Source organism: Prionailurus viverrinus, chromosome A2 (assembly GCF_022837055.1).
Source record: "Prionailurus viverrinus isolate Anna chromosome A2, UM_Priviv_1.0, whole genome shotgun sequence".
Lineage (NCBI taxonomy): Eukaryota > Metazoa > Chordata > Mammalia > Carnivora > Felidae > Prionailurus > Prionailurus viverrinus.
In genome coordinates, this window is record NC_062562.1 from 94,663,876 (window position 1) to 94,686,385 (window position 22,510).

At 37.2% G+C, this 22,510-nt stretch overlaps 1 protein-coding gene across 9 annotated transcripts in view; it reads left to right on the forward strand.

Annotated features, from left to right (window-relative positions):
• CDK14 (cyclin dependent kinase 14) overlaps window positions 1–22,510 on the forward strand; it is a 704,495-nt gene that overhangs the window by 136,238 nt on the left and 545,747 nt on the right. The window contains exon 1 of one of the 9 annotated variants that reach the window (XM_047830995.1): window positions 17,752–17,977. The exons of the other annotated variants lie outside the window; for them this stretch is intronic. The gene's annotated coding sequence lies outside the window, so the exon portion shown is untranslated. Of the gene's footprint in view, window positions 1–17,751; window positions 17,978–22,510 lie in introns of those variants that run through there. 9 annotated transcript variants of the gene reach the window in all.

Here is a 22,510-nt window from a genome sequence, read left to right on the forward strand (position 1 = left end):
TAAGTCATAATTAACCATTACCATGTGTCTACTATTAAATTATTTAATTAAAAATCTCTTTAATTTCTGCTTTATAAATAATTGTTTTTTCATTGTTTATATAGCACATGGAAATGGCATAACAATCACATGTGCTAAAGCATTAAGTCAATAATTCACGTGCAATGAAAGTAACAGCTATTAACAAAATACTAACCGCTAACCGGTTATTGCAAAAGTACACGGGAGAACACAGTATATTGCAAGTAAACATGATATATTGAAAATTATTATTGTAATAAAAATGATAATACATAATGACCTAGAGGGTGGCTGTCCTAAGACAGAATTTTTCTGATAGTAGACACTAAAATCTGCCTGACTTCAGAGACAGTTTCAAATGGCACTCATGTGTAGAAACAATATTTACAATGTGATTAGATTACAGCACCAACTCATAAATCTTAATGAATTTGCAGAGTTCTTTTCTTCCTTTTCCTTTCTCCTTCCTTCTTTTCTTTTCTCCATCCCACCCACCAAAATGACCGTGCTCCTAAAATCTACCAGACAATGTGTTCAGGGTTGCAACATTAACTTAATTGCTTTTTTTTAAATGTTTATTTATTTTTGAAAGAGAGACAGAGCATGAGCAGGGGAGGGGCGGAGAGAGAGGGAGACATATCATCCAAAGCAAGCTCCAGGCTCTAAGCTGTCAGTGCAGAGCCTGATGTGGGGCTCGAACTCATGGGTGAGCTGTGAGATCATGACCTGAGTCAAAGTCGGATGCTTAACCGACTGAGTCTCCAAGGCGCCCTGCAAACCTAAATTAACAAGGCAGAGAAGTCAGTCTCTTGCCCTCCCATCGTGTTTACCTTTCGGAGCTTGAACTCTGCTCTGCACTGTCAGCGCCCTGATTTTCAGACAGGTTGAACAGATAGTTGCGATACAGTGCTCATATGATTGTTGGAGTCATTTCTATGATTATCTTGAATCCTGGCACTCCAGGAGAAGCAAATATGGGGAAATGTGGTTGAAAAGGTAGAAAGAGACATGTGGTGTTCTTAAAGGGATCTGTGGTTGTTTTCAGGAGCCATAGAAGATGGTGGTGTTGATTTTAATGATTTACCTCAAATTTATGGTTTAAAAAAATTTCGTACTGGTACAGATTAAACACTACCTTTATGTTTATCTATTATCAGAATTATTTGTTATTTTGTATGTGGACTGAAGGGATGTTTAGGGAGGCTGGGTGTGGGTAGAGAATTTCTTTAAGTTGTTCAGCAAGAAGGGACAGAAAATGGAGGAAAGGATTAAAGTTGGGAGGGTATGCAGGAATGAAAATAAAAACACATGATTAAGTGACCTATAGTCTGTGAATCCTTGGTCTCCCATGAGGAGAAAGACTGAAGGCATTTTAACAATTTGGATTTTCCTGTACTGGTCACCAGGGGAAGCTGCTAACACAGGGTAGTTTAGTTGCTGACTAGAAGACTCTTCCTTGGGGAAGAGCAGCAGATCTGTGGTTCTTGGGGACAGACTGCTTGTGGATATTCAGTGTTTATATACTGGGGTTCCCTAACTGAGGGATTTTACCTCAAAATAATATTTGAAAATCCATGAAATTTTCTCAGTTACTTTGAAGACATGAAATATACCTTATCTATTTTTGGATCCCTCCCTACATAGGTTCTAGGCACTTAATCATTGTTTGCTGAGTGGATGGAAGAATTTGAAAGTTGCTAATAGGTTTTAAATCACATGGAAATCATCCTTTGATGATCCATAAGAAGAGAAACTTTGGGTCTTCTTTGAAACAATTTTTATAGAATTTCAGCATTGCATGATTGATTGAGTCTCTTAGACTCGTGTAGTTAAGTGATGCTTGAACTTACATTTTTAGGTTTTATTTAAAATATATAAAGTTAGGGGTACCTGGCTGGCTCACTTGGTAGAGCATACAACTCTTGATCATATGTAAGTTCAAACCCCACCTTGAGTGTAGAAATTACTTAAAAATAAAATCTTAAAATAAATTAAGATACATAAAATTTCTAAAGTTGATGCACTTTATTATGGATACATATGAAACTGCATTAGATGAACCTGATTATTCTGAGCATCTTTATTTAAAAAATTTTTTTTAATGTTTATTTATTTTTGAGGGAGACAGAGACAGAATGCAAATGGGTTAGGGGCAGAGAGAGAGGGAGACACAGAATTCAAAGCAGGCTCCAGGCTCCAGGCTCCGAGCTGTCAGCACAGAGCTTGATGCGGGGCTCGAACACATGAGCTGTGAGATCATGACCTGAGCCAAAGTTGGTCGCTCAACTGATTGAGCCACCCAGGTGCCCCTGAGCATCTTCATTTTTAATAAAGTGGTGTACTGTCAAAATTGAGGGCCCACATCTTTAGACTGTAAATTCTCTAGGCAGATATCAGCCTATTTTTAATGTTGTGGCAGGCATGCAAGGTGGGTTTTCTTGGCATTTGCTGTCTTGGAAAAGGCAGATAGTATAGCACTTAAGCATGTGGTTTTGATACGGTGTGTTCTAGTTTGAATTCCAGCTTTACTAGGATTCCTATTAAGTGGCTTACTTTCTCAGTGCTCTAGTTTTCCTCACCTGCAAGATTGGAATAACAGCAGTATCTACCAACCTTAAGGGATTTGTGTACAGATTAAATACAGCAATTCATGTAAAACAGAGCTACCTAGTGTTGTTATTATTAACATTATTATTAACTTATTTCACTAGGTCTATGCAGTTTTCTATTTAGGAAGTGTTTCTTAAATGAATTTAATTAAATACCACACCTTTATTTCATCTATGAAGGAAATTCCGTTAGAAACACTAAATACTCCTATTTGTAACAGTATTCAATATAATAGTGTGGTTTCTCTCATATTGAGCCAGATGGCGTTCTCTAGCTACAGAATAAAGAATCCTTTAGCTATGTGTCATTTTTGGAGCAATCACATACATTACCTTAAAAAGAAATTAACATGGAATTAAAAATTGATATATGGTAACTATATGGAATTTTCCACTCAATTGTAAGAGATTATTTTTGCATCTGTATACCTTAAGAGCATCAAAAAGATGCATTACAATAATTACTCCTGTAAGGACTTATTTCGACATAGATTAGTTAGAAAGTAAATAAATAAAAATAAAACAGAAAAAGCCTGTAAGTTTAATTATAAGTGTGACTACAATTGTTTCAATACTCAGGTTTAAGTTCTCACTGTACTCTGTGTTGTGATTTTCTATTTCATTTTTATTTATGGTAATAATTATAATTGAAAATGTTTCTTGAAAAGCTCTAAAATTGTACTATTTGGTCACATGCAGTTTCGTAATTTGCAGATAGAAATCACTTCATTTACAAATACATACTGAATATCTAGTATGTGTTTATTTCAGTTCTGAACCATGAGGATACAGCAGTGAACAAAAACAGACAAAAATCCCTGCCATCGAACTTAATTAGGACAGGAGGCAGGTAATAAACACATTAGGTGAACTTTATTTGTCTGACATTGGTAAGTACTGTGGGGAAAAATAAAGCAAGAGAATACATAGGAAGATTTGCAAGTTTAAATAGGATAGTCAGAGAAGACTTGACAGGAAATGAAACTTTTGAGTAGACTTGGAGGCCATGAAGGAGTGAGCCATGTGGTTGGATGGGGGAAGAATATTTCAGTTAGAAGCAGCAGCAAGGAGGTCCTTGTGGGTGAAACAGAGTGAACAAAGAGGAGTAGCAGAAATAAAGTCGGAAGCAAACAACATCATATAGGGCCTTGTGGGCCACTTATATTCTTAATGAAATGGGAAGCCATTGGAAGTTTTTGAGCAGAGTGAAGTGATTTGCTTTCCATTTTAAAAGAACCATTTCATTAGCTATTCTGACAAAAGACAGTAGGGAGCAGCAGGAGACCAGTTAAGAGGTTCCTACAGTAATCTATAAGATGTTGGTGGATCTGATCACCATCCAACTAGAGTGGGTGCTCTGGAGAGACTGGGGAGTGGTTGGAGTCCTAATTTACTTTGATGGTAGAGTCAACATGATTTGCTAACATATTGGATATCAAATTAGAATTGTTAAGGTTTTGGGTCTGAATAACTTGAATGATAGAGTCACAATCAAGTTACCTTTGAGGAGACTGTTGAAAGAGTCTGTACCAGGATTGTTGTGTTCCAGGATTCAAATGTGTTGAGTTTGAGGGAAAGGATGCACATTTCTTTGTATAATCCCATAAGAACGTGTGTGTTACTTAAAGATATAAAAAATAAAGAAAAATGAGTCATGGACTGCTCCAGTTTGTGAAATACATGCATTTTATATTTGGAATGATTACATTTATTCATTCATTCATTCATTCATTCATTCATTTTAAGTTTGCTCATTCTGAGAGAGAGACAGCGTGTGTGGGGGAGGGGCAGAGAGAGAGAGAGAGAGAGAGAGAGAGAGAGAGAGAGAGAATCCCATGTAGGCCCCATGTTGCCAGTGCTGAGCCCGACCCTGGGCTTGAAATCATGAAACCGTGAGATCGTGACCTGAGCCGAAACCAAGAGTCGGACCCTTAACCTACTGAGCCACGCAGGCACCACTGGAATTATTATTATTATTTTTTAAAAACTTTATTTATTTTGAGAGCAAGAGAGAGTGTGTGTGCATGGGAGAAGTGGAGGAGCAGAAAGAGAGAGGGAGAGAGAGAGAGAATCCCAAGCAGATTCCATGCTGTCAGCATAGAGCCCCATGCAGGGCTTGATCTCACAAATTGTGAGATCATGACCTGAGCCAAAACCCAAGAGTCTGACGCTCAACCGACTGAGCCATCCAGGCACCCCTAGAATTGTTTTCAAGATTCGCATGATGGCAAATATTTAGAAACTCATATTTCTGGCTTGCTTCCTTATGTCATTGTTCCAGCTAACACTTTTTTCTCTATAAGCCAAGAGGGTGTGTTTTTGTTTGTTTTATTGGTTTGGTTTTAGATAAATATACCCAGACATTCCATACATATCTATCTGTTAGGGGCTTATATTTCAAGTATTATCTATATTGGATAGCTATGTATTTATCCCAAAATGATGCCACAGTTGCTCATTTTTGTTTGTTTGTTTGTAATTCTGTTTTTTATATTAATTCAAAACTAGCTTATAAGCCACTCAGGAAAATTAGTCTTGAAGGGATTTTCAATTTTTAGACATTGACTTTCATTCAACCTCAGCTTTGGCACATTGTACATTGATATTCCTTAAGAGCCAACAACTTTTCATGTGCCAAGTTTAGTCTTTCACTCATCAGTAGACTAATGATGTGGACTAATGAGAGTACATGAGGGCTCTGCCTGCTGGAGACTGTGCTGGGGAGAAGGCACTGGGCCCGTACTGTCCTCTGCCTCCTGCCTGGACTGCCTGGCACCGTGACTGTTCCCGCCTCCCAAACCTCAGGAAGTGGGGGCCTTTTTATTTGTCTGAAATATTGTATATCAAAAATCTGTTCACTCCCAATAGATACTTTGAAAGTTAATTAGATATTGCTGTACTTGCTAAAAAGGGATATTCTTTTAATTATATAGTATCATTTTAGAGAAGTCCTTGTCACAAATTTTTCTTGTTTCTCAGATCAGGATTTGTTGCACTTCTCTTGAGGATAATGGCTTATTGGCTTTATTTTTAAAATCTTTATGAATGCTCAATCATGTCATTTATCATGGCAACTAAGAGGCTTACAGTTAAATTTGAACTTGTTTAGCAAATGTGAAATGCTTTTCCTTTGACTTAATTTTTTTCACCTTATTTTTTTTAATTGTAAAAAAACCCACATAACATAAAATTTACCATCTTAACTGTTTTGAAGAGTATAGTCCAGTTGTGTTAGCTATATTCACATTGTTGTGCAACAGATCTCTAGAACTCTCATCCTGCAAAACAAATTCTATGCCTATTGAACAGCATCCCTCTCATACACTTATTTTTAAAGATCATCTTTAAAAAATCTAACACAAAAATATAGAGCATTAAAATGTCAAATCACAGACTGAGGGTTGCTGGAGGGGTGTTAGGTATAGGGATGGGTTAGATGGGTGATGGGCATTAAGGAGGGCACTTGTTGGGATGAGCATGGGGTGTTATGTAAGTAATGAATCACTAAATTCTACTCTTGAAACAATTATTACACTATATGTTAACTAACTTGGATTTAAATTTAAAAAAAGATATACTCAGTAAATAGGTAAATAAAAGTAAAAATAAAATAAAATGTCCAATCATGCTAAATGGATGATTGTGAAAAAGAAAAAAGAAAAAAGCATGGGAGTTTCTTATTTCCCATGAATACCCTCAGTTTCTTGTCTCCCTCTACCAGCCCTAATCTATGTAGACAATACCATTCAACTGTTTTTTTTTTACTGTTTCTCTAGTATTTCTAGGTTATATCCCCATTCTTATTAAAATAAGTAGTGTGTATTATTCATTATGAAGACATCCATGTTTACTATAAGTATTGTGTTTTGCCATTTGTGTAGAACTTTTTGTTTTAAATTGAGCTAATGATTAATACTTGTTCCCCATTTGCTTACTTTTCTAAATTCCCTATCCTTTTTTTTCCCCTCCCAGATGTACTGGCAATCTTTTAAATGACTAAATGCTTTTGGAGATATCTGTCTCATAGCTTCCACTTTTCTAGCTCCAGGCTACATGGCTTATTCTAGGCTTGTAGAATCTCCATTATCATGGGACTTCCCTCAGTGCTTCATCATGTTGGGTTGCCAGAATGAAGATTCCATGCCTTCTGCTTCCTGTTTGATAGAACATTCAATCAGTAGTTTCCTAAGGAAAAGAATATGGGTTGCTAAATTTTTGTTCCTTTCATGGCTGAAGCTGCCTTTATTTCTGTTCTCACAATTGAATGATAGCTTGGGTGGGTATAGAATTCTATGTTTAAAATACTTTTTTCCCCTAGATTTTAAAAATAAATGCTCTATATTGTTTTCTAGATTCCATTCTCACTTTCAAAAACTCTTTGCCATTGTAATTGCTAATTTATATTATGTGTATATGTATCTTAAAAATTTTTTTTTGGATATTTTATATATTATTATTTCTAATGTGATGCAATTTCATAATAGTTTGCCTTATAATAAGACTCCTTTTCTCTCTCTCTTTCATTCATTGGGCTGTGCACTTGATAGATTTTTTGAATCTGAAGACTTTTGTAGCCTTTGGTTCTGGGATGAATCCTGGAGACGTTTTGTCTTTTTGTTCTGGGAGATTTTCTGGTTTTGTTACTTTGTAATCACTTCTCTTTATCTTTTCCCTATACTTTCTGAAACTCCTGTTAGTTAGATTTGGAATCTTCTGGATTATGGGAGAGGTATTTTAATATTCTTATTTGTTCACTTGCATTTCCGATCCTTTGGTCTTTTGTTTCTGTTCTCTAGGAGGTTTCCTTGACTTAGTTTTCCAACTCCATGCTTTATTTAAATTTTTGTTAGTTAACATACAGTGCAATATTGGTTTCAGGAATAGAATTCAGTGACTCATCACTTATATACAATACTCAGTGCTTGTCACGACAAATGCCCTTCTTAATACCCATCATGCATCTATCCCATCTCCCACCTACCTCCCTCTGTCAACTTTTAGTTTGTTCTCTGTAGTTAAGAGTCTCTTGTTGTTTGTTTCCCTCTCTTCTCCCAATCTCCCCACCCCGTCCCACGTGTTCATCTGTTTTGTTTCTTAAATTCCACATATGTGTGAAATCATATGGTGTTTATTTTTCTGATTGACTTATTTTGCTTAGCATAATACATTCTAGCTCCATATACATATTGCAAATGGAATAATTCCAAATGGAATAATTCTTTTTGATGGCTGAGTAATATTCTATTACACACACACACACACACACACACACACACACACACACACCACTTCTTCTTTATCCCTTCATCAGTTGATGGACATTTGGACTCTTTCCATAGTTTGGCTATTATTGACAATGCTGCTATAAACATTGGGGTGCATGTATCCCTTTGAATGTGTATTTTTGAATCCTTTGGGTAAATACTTAATAGTGCTGGATCATAGAGTAGATCTATTTTTAGATTTCTGAGGAACTTTCATACTGTTTTTCAGAGTGGCTGTACCAGTTTGCATTCCCACCCAGCAGTGCAAGAGGGTTCCCCTTTCTCTGCATCCTTACGAACACCTGTTGTTTCTTGTGTTGTTAACTTTAGCCATTCTGACAGGTATGAGATGATATTGTGGTCTTGATATGTATTTTGCTGATGGTGAGTGATGTTGAACACCTTTTCATGTGTCTGTTAGCCATCTGGATGTCTTTGGGAAAGTGTCTATTCATGTCTTCTGCCCATTTCTTAACTGGGTTGTTTGTTTTTTGGGTGCTGAGTTTGATAAGTTCTTTATAGATTTTGGATACTAACCCTTCATCAGATATGCCATTTGTAAATATCTTCTCCCATTGCATAGTCTGCCTTTTAGTTTTGCTGATTGTTTCCTTTGCTTTGCAGAAGCTTTTTATCTTGATGAATTCCTAGTAGTTCCTGTTTGCTTTTGTTTCCCTTGCCTTTGACAATGTGGCTAGTGAGAAGTTGCTGCAGCCAAGGTCAAAGAGGTTGTTGACTGTGTTCTCTAGGATTTTGATGGTTTCCTCTCTCACATTTAGGTTTCTCATCATTTTTGAATTTATTTTTGCGTATGGTATAAGAAAGTGGTCCAGTTTCATTCTTTATGTTGCCATCCACTTTCCCCAAACCATTTTTTGAAGAGACTGTCTTTTTTCCATTGGATATTCTTTCTTGCTTTGTCAAATATGAGTTGACCATATAATTGTGGGTCCAACCAACTCCATACTTTAATTTTTTAATGTCAGAGATCTCTTTCTTGATTACTGATGGTGTACTTTACATAGATTCTGTTCTTATTTTATATATGTGATAATCTTCCTCTGAAGATATTAATTATAGATTCTATTGTATTGAAATTATTATTCTCTAGGCGATATTAAATATGGCTTAAAAAATAGAATGGTTCTTTTTAAAGTATTCTGTTCTATGCAATGTTTGTGTTACATCTAGACACCCCCTCCCATTTTCCCCCTGATTATTTTGGTATGTTGCTCTTTATATTGGAGGCTGTTCTTAAATATGTGGTTATCATTTTCTGTCAAGTGTTTTTTAAGAATGAGTCCTGACATGTTGATTAGCACCTCTCTCTGTGTGTAGCTTATTGATAGGTTGTTTTGTTTGTCTGGTGTTGAAGTAGCAAGCAGTTGTTTCATCAAGGGTATTTTTAAATGTGAAGTTTTTCTTTGTAGAGAAATTAATTTTTCAGAGGAGACTCTTAACCTCTTGGTTGGGAAAATTGAACCCTCTTTGTGGGAGCAGATCAGGGAGTAGATCTATGAGTCCTACTATTTTTCACTTGGCAAATTCTTACTTAGTCCTTCTGGGTTGTCTTGATTCTCAATCTACTTTCCCTCGGTGGTAACTCTGATCCTTATGCCCCCAAAGATCAGTTTCTCCAGAGAATAACCTGGCTGCCTTGCAGAGGCCTAGGAGTTTCAGTTGCACTGTAGAGTGACTTCAGCCAGCTTCCTTGTTTATGGTTCTGTTCCTCACTCTCTGTCCTTGGTTTACTTGGCCTGAGTTTTGTGCATGAATTGGCTCACATCTCATTGGTAACCCCTTGACAGACACTTGACCAGCAGCTTTCTCTGCTCTATCAAACCAGTAAGTGCTCCTCCAGCACTGTTGAAATGTTCCTAACTTTCTCTTTGTCCTGGTAGGTTTATATCCTTTTTATTCCTTTACGGGCATGTATTTTTAGAAGGAAACAAAAAGGTCTGAGTGGTTAATCTGCCATGTTTAACCAGATGTCCCCTTCAGCTGTTTGATTTTTTTTTTTTTTATCTTGCTATATCATAAGTATTTCACTATTCACCTTTCACCTTAAAAATCACATCTGGAATAGTCTGGGCATAAAATGTTTTGAAAGATGGTGCTGTGTGTGCATACAAAACTGCAGTATATAGCAGGACACAGAATTGAAAGTTAATGAAACCTTAAAATAGTGCAATAGTGATTAGAATTTAGTGTGTTTAAAGACAACCTTTGCATTTTTAGATGTCAGAAGTATATAATCACCATTCTTTCTACCTGGATTATCTTCCCCCTAAAACAAACAAACAAACAAAAAACAAACAAAAACAAAAGAAAGGAAAAAAATGGCAAAAAATAAAAGAGTATACCCTCAGGCATATTTTGTCTCCTTTACTACCTCTCTTTCACTGCCTAATGAACACTTTAGAGATGTGGGCATCTTGAAAAATGGCTATGCGATTCTTGCTGACCACCATAATTTTTTTTTATAGATTCTATTACTAAAGATCAATTTTATAGCTTATAGGTTTGATCAGTATGTGTTTTTCTGTATGAGGGAACTATTCCATGAAAGTTCCATGAAAGTTCACAATTATTACCCTATGAATTTTTAAAGATAAGTTTAATCTTTGGTGGTCATGTGACTTAAATCTATGTAGGCAGGTGAAAATACAGAAGGACCATTTTATATTTTTGTTTGGCTAAGTCGTGTATTTGAGGTTATCTTCTTATTTGGAGCCTAATAAAAAATAGACCAACTCCTCCTTATATTTGTTTTCTATATATGATATAGATTTAGCACATTTTTGTATATCTCTCCTAAACAAGGAATAATGCATTTATATAAAAGCAGTTTCTTTGCTGTAGTATATTTCTTATATTGATATATAGGTATAAACCATTGTATTTGAAGGTTAATTAACTTTTGAACATAATTGTTTTTTTATCTCACTGTTTCTGCATTGGCAAAAGTACAGAATTGTTTTTATTTTTTAAATTTTTACTGTATGCAGTAAATGCATGTGTAGTATTTGCTGTGTGCAAGGCACTGTCTTAAATCCTTCACAAAGATCAACTAATTTAATTCTCACAACAATCATCTGAAGTTGGTGCTGTTATTGTCCCCATATTCTGGTGAGGAAACCTCAGAGAAGTGAAGGAATTTGTTGGAAGTCACACAGCTGGTGAATAGTGGAGTCATGCTGTGAACACAGGCAGTCTAGATCCTGAGCCCATCATTTTCACCACTATGACTTAAAATAGTAACTACTACCAGAGTGATTGCTGTGCCTCAGCATGAAGCTCTGACAGCTCCCCTTCAGTCTTTACCTAAACCAGGGTAGACATTAAAGGTTTTCAGCTAGTACTCATGGAAATAGGACTCCCTCTGGCATTATTGAGGGCCTTTGAATGTCTTAAAGGCAGATAAAATCAATCTGATTTGGTAGTAACCAAGGAGATTTTATAATCCCCCTATAGCCAGAGAAGGCAGGAGATACAATACCTTAAATGTCTCAAAGGTATGCATTATTGACCAAAACCTAACAGATTCCTCCAGCACAGGGTTATACCCTTTTCTCTCTATAACTACACACATTGTAGGACTATGAGAGGCTGGGTTGGAAGGCCCATTTTCAGAAGTGGTAAAATAAATTTTCATGCCTTCAACTTGGAATAGCCATATTTTTTCTCTTTGTGAGGTTCTCACATATGCACAATGGATATTAGACTTTGATAGACAGTGTGATGTTGAGCCTTCCCACATTTGGAGGTCAGTGGATAAATACCAGAATTACTCAGATCTAGTATCAACTTGGGAAAAGATGAGAAGCCTTCGAGGCAATGGAGTGCAGATTATCTCGTTCCTGCCTTAGAAGATGAGAGTGCTGGATTGATGACTCTATACTATTTAATCCCAGAGCAGCTACAAGTCCACAGAGCTCAGATAAAAGCACAGAATATCCCTTTTTGTGTCCAATGCCAACATGGCGTCCACCATGTGTTGTGTTAAGGAGACTAACATGACTGAAAGATTGCACCATCACAGAAACCAGAATATGAGGAATAATATGGCATTAAAGTGTCTGATAATAAAAACTAGGTACTTGTAGGTAAATATTGCTTTCCAATTACCCATGAATTCAGAATTCTGGGAGATTTGGTGTGTAAGAAACAATTTGGCAACAGGCTTTGGCATCAGCAGACTCAGGCTTGAATCCTGGTTGAACTACTTATGTGACCTTGGACATGCTGCCCAACCTCTTTAGGCTTCATTTTTCTCCTATGGAAAATGAGAATAATAGTACACACCTCCTAGGAGGGTCAGTGGGATTAAATGAGATAATATGAGCAAGTATTTAGTATAATGACAGGCACACTGAAGCACTGAGTACCTTTTAGTGATAATAGTATTAGTTGCTGTCATGATCAGCAGCAGCAGCAGCATCTTCCTCTCCTTCACATACTCATCTTATTGATTTCATATCCTAAGTGTGTCCAAATTTCTTTTCTATTCCTGTCACCTCAGTTTTAGTTTTCCTCTCTAACCTATACTTGCACGGTAGTGCCCTATTTGGCTTCAGTGACTCATCCAATACTTCTAAAATCCATCCTCAAAATTCTTGCTATTGATCTTTTTAAAACTCAAATGTGACCATACTCCTCACTGCTAAATCCCTTTCAGTGTTTCTCATAGCCTTCAGGATAAAGATGATCCTTCTCATAGTTACAGGAAAAGATTTTTCTCTTTGGGTTTAAGTCCCAGGTGGTTACTTTTAGCTCTTAAAGGCTACCATTCACAACCTTGGAGACAGGGACAAAGGGTTATGCTTCCTTGCTACATCTTCGATCATGAAGTCAACCACTGTCCATTCCACACTGCTATGTTGGCCAGTTTTATGAAGGAGAGGTGATGATCTTGAGAACCCCTCCTACCCATGATCATACAGCTCTGTAGTCAAGTCACTAACTATAGAATACTCTTCATGAATTTAGCAAATTAGACTGGACTTGCTCTTTTTGAGTCTCAGTCTGATGCCCTTTTTGTGGAAGTAATTTCTGAATTTACTATGGCTTACAAATCTTTGGGGATGCAATATCAAGTAGAGTCTATATACTAGTTATTTTTTATCGTATTTTTGTTATACCAGCATTTCTATATATCTGCTTTGACAATTTGGAAATTTGGGAAGAAGGCAGGTTATCAGAATTGGCTTCCCAGTAGTATCTTGGTCCTTGAAAATTATGATTATTGGGAGAGGTTTCTAAATGCATGAGATTATTTTATATTTTCTTTGTTTCACTTGTGTGGTCTCTAAAGTTATAGATCTGATATCTTTGTAGATACAAACCCAGTTTCATTTTCTACCTTATAGCATTGACTTGCATTTTTCATTATATTTTGCATAGAGGCCACTGCACTGCTATGATGAGAAAGAAAACCTGCTTTAAATTCACGGCATTTCTTCTATCAAGTTAAAAAAAAAGATTTTCCCTAGAGAGAAGCATTTTGCCAGCAGGGTTCTGTAGCTTGTAGGGTGTAGTAGGAAAAGGTGCATAAAAATGTGAAGCATATGAACGAAAGAATAGTTCATTTAGCCTATGTGTGAAAAGCCAGATTTCTTTTTCATACTGTTATAGGAAGTATTTCAGATTTTGTACATATTTGCTTTTTTCCATTTTGAAATGGTTTGTCTGTGTATTCTTCCCACAGGTATTTAAAATGTGACGACTTCTGTTAAATGTAAATATTAAGGTTGATGTCTAAAGGTCGTTTTTAAAATTTAAAACATTGGCACTCCTTCATACTTAAATATTTATTGAGCAGAAGTTGTGTAAGTTATATATACGCTGGTGGTGAGTCCTGTAATAGATCCTAAGTGGACCCTAGTCTGTGATGCCCACACACTTGGAGGAAACAGGCCAAGACTAGAACCCACTTTGTACGTGTTCCTACCTGGGGGCAGACGTCTTCAGAGGTTTCCCCATTCTCCCCTATGTTGAATCTTTGTAATGAAATCTTGTGAAGATACTGTTCTTTTTGGCTGTCTCTGTAACACTATACACTCAAGTTGCGTTGGTAGGGAACTTCCGGGAAGGGCTCATCAGGGATGTGGACCAGAAGAGCAGAAATTGAACTAGTTTGTGCTACAGTGTAATTGTGCTGTGTTGCTTCTTTATCCCAAGAGTCAATTCATTGGACGTCCCAGGCACACAAGAAATGAAGTCCAGTGAGAAAACATCTACTTGGTCGTTGACTTTAGGTCCCCTGCCTTTATTCATCCTTCTTTATGATCCCCCTTTCTAGTTCCTCTCTGACTTGACATTAATCATAAACCTGCTTAGTGAGTGGAGAGAAGTTGTTTAAGCTAGCTCTGATATCACACATTGTTCATTTACCTGAGTGATTTTACTTCCTTTTAAAATGGATGTGTAATGTAAGGATGCTAATGTAAGAAAGATCAGTGAGGCAGAACAAATGTGTCATTGGAATTAAGTCATTTGCTTCAGGAAGCAAGGGCAGACACAGGTGAGTCATATAAATTAAAGCCATAGTTCACACCAAAAGGATGGTCAAAGGGTGGCAAGGAAGGAAGAATAGATCGCTGTCATCAGAATCTACTTCGGGGTGGAGCTCTTATCTCTTCACTTTTGCATCTTAGTGCTTGGCACCGTGCCAGACCTGTAATGGCAGTTGGGTATATGTTTTTTGAAGCAAAGATGGAGTAACTGTTAAACGAGATGTTGAGAGTAAGATCTAGGAAAAGAGGGAAACTAGCGATTACATTACAAACACTAAGGATACATAGAAAGCCAGGAGGAATAGAAGGCAAACAATGATTTAAAAAAACAATGAAAACAAACCCATTTAGCATTAATTACATCTTATTAAAAAAGAAACTCAGTGGACTGATAATACTTATTCTGTATTAATTTTCCTATACAAGCAAATATTAAATATGAAAATCACACTTATGTTTTTAACCTTAAAAATATAGGACTTTTTATATCTGGACCAACTGATTTGAAGTTTGTATTGGGCAGACTCTAGACTATTCTGGTAGCTGATCAGATGCCAGTTTTTACTAATTAGAAAAAAATCATTGAACTTTCTTGTTGAATATTTCACTGCCCAATGTAGTATTAACTTTTAGTATTATAAGTAAGTTAATGGATTTACTGTGTATATGTGAGAATCTGTGTGCATTAATTAAAGACTATCATGTAAATGTTCTTGAATTGAAGAGCTAATTGATTAAAAGTGGAAAATATTCAAATAGGAACATGCTGAGAAATGTTTCATTGGGAAAATTAAAGGTAGGAATGTGCCGAGAAATGTCTCATTGAGATAATTAGTTAAAGGTTTGTGAGCAAACTATGAGTACCTTTTGGGTATGAATGATAAGGGGTTAAATAATCATTTAAGACTTGTGTGGTATGTCTTATTTCTATGCAGACCTTGAGCAGATAAGTTGCTATTTCAACTATGAGGAGACATGGTTATGTGGGATATATAATCTCATGTGGCCAGAATAATTTGTCCCAAATAAAACTGCTGTTTCCTTGTTCATGACTTCTTGTTGCTTACAGGATAACACCTAAAACTCAAGCCGGCACACAAGACCCTTCACGATTGTCCGTTGTCTGCTTTCAGTCTTATCCCAAGCCTCATCCTTCACCCATCCTACTTCCTTCTCCCCTTCTCTCCTCAGATTTCCTGTAGGGAACTACCCATAGTTCTATAAATATGTTAAAATATTTCCTACCTCATTTGTTGTGCCCATGCTGCTCTTTCTAACCATCCCCCAGCCAACATTATGAGGCTCTAAACATATAACTTGGGAAATATTTAGTGGCTCCTTTTGGCATTATACCATATATATTAAATAATAAACAATTGAAATATATATTCTCTATCCTCATAATCAGTGAGTAAGAGTACAGAAATGATTATTCATGTATTCATCCAACAAATATTTATTGAGCACCTATTTGCCAGGTACTGTGTTTGGCCCTAGAGATTTAAGAGTAAGCAAGGCAGAGAACTCCCTGCCACCATGAAACGTTTATTTACTTTAGTGGGGACGACAGGAAGATAATAAGCAGAAGTAAAGTGGTCAGGAAGAGGTTTAAGGAATGTGAAGCAAAGCAAGGGAAGGGGAAAAAGACACATGAGGAGAAGTGTTAATGAAGTGGTCAGGGAAAGCATTTTTGAGGGTGACGTTTGAGTGTGGATCTGAAAGAAGGAAGGGAGCGAACTGGGAGAATATCTGGAACAAGAGAGTGCAGTGGCTTTGAGATATAGAGGGGCTTCATGCTCTTAAGAAACAAGAACAAGCTTTGGGTGGCTGGAGTACAGAGAACAAGGGGACTGGTGAGAAGGGCAGAAAAGCAGCACCTTGCCAGTCACGGTTCAGGGGTAGCATTTTATTCTAAGTTAGAAACACTTAGGTTTTGAGAGGGACAGTAATACTTTCTAAAACCCTGGTTGTCTGTCTAGACTAGGGCAGGGGGAAGAATACCAGAATAGCAGCATAAAGACAAGTTACGAGGCTGCTGTGATCATCCAGAGATACTTGGTGGCTTAGACTGGGATGGAAGTAGTGGTGGTGCTGAGAAGTTGTCACATTTAAAATACGGTCTGAAAATAGCACCAAGAGAACTAGCTGTTGGATTGGGTGTAGGATATCAAAGAGAGCAAAGTGTTGCAGATTTGTGACTAGAGAAATCAAGTTGTATTAATGGTAGGGCCATTTACTGAGATGTAGACTATTGGGGTTGGAAGGGTATGAGATCAGGAATTTGGTTTTGGACCTGGTAAGTGTGAGATTCATATTAGATATCCAAAAGGAATTGTCATATAAACAACTGAATATATGAGTCTGGGACAAGGGAGAGGTATGCCTAGAGAGATAATTTGGGGAACTTTTAGTGTATCGATGACATTTAAACCATGACATTTAAGATCCCCTAAGGAGGGAGTAGAGACAGAGATGAAAAGAGATCCAAATCCCAGTCTTGGGATACCTTCATCTTTAGAAGCTGGGAAGAAAAGGAACCTCCAGCAAAGGAGATGCAGAAGCAGAGCCAATGAAGCAGGAAGAAAGTTAGACATGGAGCCCAAGTGAAGAGAGTTTCAGGAAGGAGGAGGTGATCAGTTATGTCAGTTGCTGCTTAAGAGGTTCAGGTGAGGTCTGCTGACCGTTGTTGGAGTGGAGAGGACAGAAGCCTGATTAAATTTAAGAATGAAAGTCAGTTTTTGCTTTTGGTGCCTCAGAAAATCATTGCCATGTCTGATGGGTGGCTTTCGTTTTCCGATATAAACATATGTCAAATCATGATGTTGCAAACCTAGAACTACTGCAATGTTATATGTCAGTTATACTCAGGTTTTGTCTTTTTTTTGTTTTTTTAGCAGAATAATGAAAGCAAGGGATGTAGCTGAGCTAATTGGGGTTAACTATTTTTGAAGATTTCTGGCTAATGGGGAACAGAGTAATGAAGCTTATAGCTAGGGGGTGCTGCAGGGTCAAGACAGATTTAAGGTAGATGGTAACTTTGTGAATAATGGTAGTTTCATTCCTCTCCCCTCTTTTTGTGAAACAAGAAGACATACTTTAGCTGAAGCAGTTCTTAGCTCTAATATCTATAGTCCCTATAAACATGAGAAAATTTTCATTGAAAAAGATAGGGCTTATTACATTCTCTATGGTATTAAAATCTTTTTTTAAGGTATCAGATTTTGGTACAGTTACAATGACTTTTTTCTTTTAACTTTTCAGGTGTTAGATGGTGTCTTTGAACTGATATAAAGCTGAACTTCCCTGTGTGAGACCTTTCTATAAACCTACAAGTAATTTCAGAGTAAAAATTTTAAAGAGGACCTGTATGTCTGAAGCAAAATTGATGGCAGTTACAGGATTCCAATTCTTTTAGAATATCTAAATGGAGTTGAAAGAATCAAACATGTTCCCAGTAAAAAGAAGTGTTGTATAGACATGCCGAGTGTTAAAAAAAAAAAAAAAAGTTCTTATATAATACTTGAAGAAAATTAGCTAATACATGGCTACTTGATGCTTGTTCTGATAGGTAAGGTTAGTTTTAGTTAAAATTAATTGTCCTTGAAGTTACATGCTTACCTTATATTTTCAGTGTGTGGGGGGAATATCTTGGAGAAGGACTCATCTTCAGAGTCCTGTGGTGGTGGTATTTTCACTTGTGCTTGTATCTAACACTAATTACTTTTTGTTACTGTTTATATTTTTGATTTAATTTCATGCTAATTGCAATGATAGCACAGTAATGAAGTTTGCCTATAAATTATCTTACCTACTATTAAGATGAATCTTCTTTGTTCTATTACTTTATGCTACTTGCACATAGAAGTAAAATACTTTGATAAATGAGAGAAAGAGAAGGAAGGTGGTGAGTTCTTCTGACTGAGGTTTAGCACATGTGGGTAGACTCTGCTTCTAGATATCATCATAGATTTTAATTTTAATAAGAGAGCAAATTATTTGTGTATGTTTTGAAAGCTGATGCCTCAGAATTTTATTCCTTCTTTGATCAGATAGAACATTTTGTTTAGTGCAGTCTCAGAATACAGAGTCTTGCTTCCTGATTGGCATCAATTATCTAAAAACACCCCCAATTCTTTTGGAAATGTGTGCCTGCCAATTTAGAGCTGTTTATTTGAAAAGTTGCTTGGTTGCTCCTTGCAAAATTGATTCTTGATGAGTTTTTGTTTTCTAATTCTCTCTTGTCCAGAGTTTCCGGTGGCAGCCAGGTATGAATACATTATGTGGCTGATTTTCCTGTTGGAAAATGTAAAGTTTACCTCTTCTAGCATTTGATATTCACTAAATTTCCCTTGCGTGTCCTGATGGTGGTAAAATCTCTTGCTATCATTCTAATCTGTTCGTTAAACCTTGTCTTTGAAGTTTCATTATTTAACCATGGGTTATCAGTTTTAAGTTGACTCTTAAGCTGCAGCTTTGTAGTTTTAATGGAGAAACATGATAGAAAAGGAAGAAAGTCTGGAGGGGGAGGGGAGTGGGGAATGGGGAGTAAGGAGGAGGAATGAGAGTGAGCTAAGCTTTCTCATTAAAACTCATAGAGAACTATATATATAGCTCCTTCTACCTTTAGCCAAAGGAAATATCAAGAAAGGCTGTAGGGTAGTACATATTGCTGTTAAAAAAGTAGTTGAATTTAATGGATGGTACAAAAGCACAGTGCAATAGCAATTGCAATAGAAATAGAAATATAGATACTGGAGAAGAATCAATAGGAATTGATGGACATAAAGAGTGACTGAGAAAATGAACATGACAGCCCACAGCTGCTACAGTAGGAATTGCCCAGGCTGATCTGAACCAAGAGAACCCAGACCAGTACCAGACCTCATGCAGAAGTATGAGCCCCAGGAGTCTCTGAGGTGCCTAAAGGCTTAGTGTCTGAACTCTCCTCAATGCATTATGCTTATCACTGGGTTATAAAAGCCTTTGTTTTACTGAACGCTGTTCTAAGCAGTTTATATACCATTTAGCCTCACAACAACCCTCTAAGGTATTGAATTCTTCTTCTTCTTCTTCTTCTTCTTCTTCTTCTTCTTCTTCTTCCTCCTCCTCCTCCTCCTCCTCCTCCTCCTCCTCCTTCCTCTTCTTCTTCCCATAAGTTAGGTATCTTGCTCAAGTTCTGTACCCAGTTGGGGTTCCTTGAAGTCAGGTGGTCTTCCTAAGGCTGTAGTTACTATGTGCCCATAGAAGGAACTGGTTGTGTTGGGGTCCTTCAGGAAGTATGAGTTTTGTTTTATGTGAACTTTTATATGAATTGAAGCTTCTTTGAATGGTTAGAAGAAACAGTGACTATATAGGGATTCAGGTGCTGCCGTGGAGGATGGATAAAATCAGTTTAATCAGTCTGGCCCTTTGTGTTGTGATCAGTAAACCATCAACTTCCCTAAATAAGAATCAAAACTGGGAAGAAGAATGAGAGATAAGGATGGTCTCCAAGTTGCCCAAGACTAGCTGCTGTAACAATTCTCAAAACTCAATTTTCTGTAAGGAATATAGAAAAAGAGTTTGGTTGTCTGCCTTGTGGGTGACTAGGAAAAAACACATCTTTGAACCAGATGGGCAGGCAGTATACTTGGAGTCCCTGGAGTCCATCCAAATAATCTTCTGCCAAAGGGGAGAAAAGAACCATTGTTCATGAGGGTTCAAATCATGGAAATTATTCAGCTCTTCTAGGCTGTACTTCTTTGATATTACAGAGGTTCTTTGTTAAATTATCAAATTACATCCAGACAGAGATAACAATTCTGTGCTAAGAGTGATCATAGCTAGTTTTTAGGTATACGTTTTTCCCCTGGACATCTTACCTATTGAATTCTTTGTGACTTTGGTATTCAGAACTTGATTACCTAAAGTGAAAATCTGACAGTTTTGCTTTATCTGTGAGGCTTCCCTCATTCTGAGTTCCTGTAGTATTTTCTTTTATGTCTTCGATAGCAATTATTTCTTGTATTATACTTAATGTGTATAAGTGTCTGTGAGAATAGCGATTGTGTCTCATTCATCTTTATACCACCTATAGTGCTTAACACAAAGCTCAATAAATGGTTGGTAAATGAATAGAACATGAAAAAAATCATTTGGTAATGAAATGCAGAAAGCATAGTTTACTCTATGCCTTCTTGACACCTTCTTTACATACTCCACAAGTCCCTAGTGTACTTTTGTGACTTTTTCTAAAATTCCCTTGTTGTTACTTGTTTAATTTTTAATAACTCTCTTTCCTTCATGGCCAGAAAGCCTTTAAAGCCTAGGGTTGGTGTAATGAACTGATTTCCTTTCTGTAATTCCAGTGACATTTCTTTGCTACATATTGGTAATGATATTTACCAGCAGTTTATAAATGGTATGTGCAAGGCCAAATCAGTTTCATATCATTTATGTATTGTGCCTAAAATTAAATACATGCTGTCACGGCAACTTGTATGCCTAGTTAAACCAATTGATCTAAGTATTTAGGCTTTCTACAGGTGCAGATACCTGATTAGTGGGTAATACTCAATATCTTATGGCAGTTATACAACTTCTCCTGTAAATTATAAGAACAAATTTAAAAGTTGAATATATGCGATAATTTAGCACAAGTTTATAGAATTATTAGTTTGTGCAATAGGTATATGAAGTAGCTTTGTAAAAGCAGTTGGCTGCTATTAAACCTGTCCTTTCCTACCATCATATGAGTCATCAACCTTAAATCTCCTTTTCCTGGAGTTTAAAGCAGCATGTCTATTAAGTTTCTTAGCTCTTGCTCCAGCGTTAATGCTTCACAGTAACTCCCCATCCTTTTGTATTTCCACGTGCACAAGTACTCTTCCTTACGAGCAACTGAAAATCAAGTGGAAGTGGTTGGAGGGAAAAATAGGATTTATGGGGAGGATAGTGTGGCAGGATAGAAGCAAGGGCTGAACAGTCACATTTTAGAAAGGTAGGGGCGCCTGAGTGTCTAAGTCAGTTAAGTATCCGACTTTTTATCTCAGCACAGGTCTTAATCTCAGGGTCTTGAGTTCGAGCTCTGCATTGGGCTCTGCACTGGGCATGAAGGGAGGGAGGGGAGGGTGGGTGATGGGTATTGAGGAGGGCACCTGTTGGGATGAGCACTGGGTGTTGTATGGAAACCAATTTGACAATAAATTTCATTAAAAAAATAAAAATAAATAAATAAAAAATAGACAAATAAAAGGAAAAGAAAGAGTCAGGTGGTGGCAGGGACTTCAGTGGTGGGGACCAGGGCTTCCTTGTTATCAGTGTTGTCTCTTGCCCTTATTCTCTACTTTTACTACTTGGTAGTTTCAGGATTTCAGTCCATCTTCTCTAGGGCTTGAGACACTGACACTGACTAGTAGCTTCTAAGATGTTGCTTTCTCTGCTTTGCCACCATCAGGAGTAGAGTGGTAGTGTCCAATCACTCTGGTTGGAAGAGTCCCAGGGAACAATGGGCTTAGATTGGGTCCCTGGTCTGGTCCTGGATAGGGCACAGCCCGCCCTAGACTGTAGCGGATGGTGTTGGGTTGCGGGGGGGGGGGGGCACTCCAGGAACCGCTTTTTTAAATAATCATTCAAGTAATGCATTCCACAAGGAGTAGCTGAAAGGATTCAAACAGTACTTGAATGCTGCTGTTCTTGGTGTTTTACTGGATCCGAAAAGAATGTAGGAGTGAAAGCATTTCACAACTGTTAATATCCCTGTCTCTTGTACATTTTTTCCTTGAACCTTATCCTCTGTTACACTAGTGAGATTGGACTAGTTATATGATCATATGACAGTGCTTCCTTAGACAAATGATTACTTTGGTTTGCTTTCAGTTCTTTGAAGGTGATGTGCATGTGGTTTCAAATGGAGAGGGAGGCAAACCATAAGAGACTGTTAAGTACAGAGAGCAAACTGAGGGTTGATGGGGGTGGGGAGTTGGGGGGTGGGAAAATGGGTGATGGGCATTAAGGAGGGCACTTGTTGGGAGGAGCACTGGATATTGTATGTTAAGTGATGAATCATGGGTATCTACTTCCGAAGCCACTGTACTATACAGTATATAGTATATACACTGTA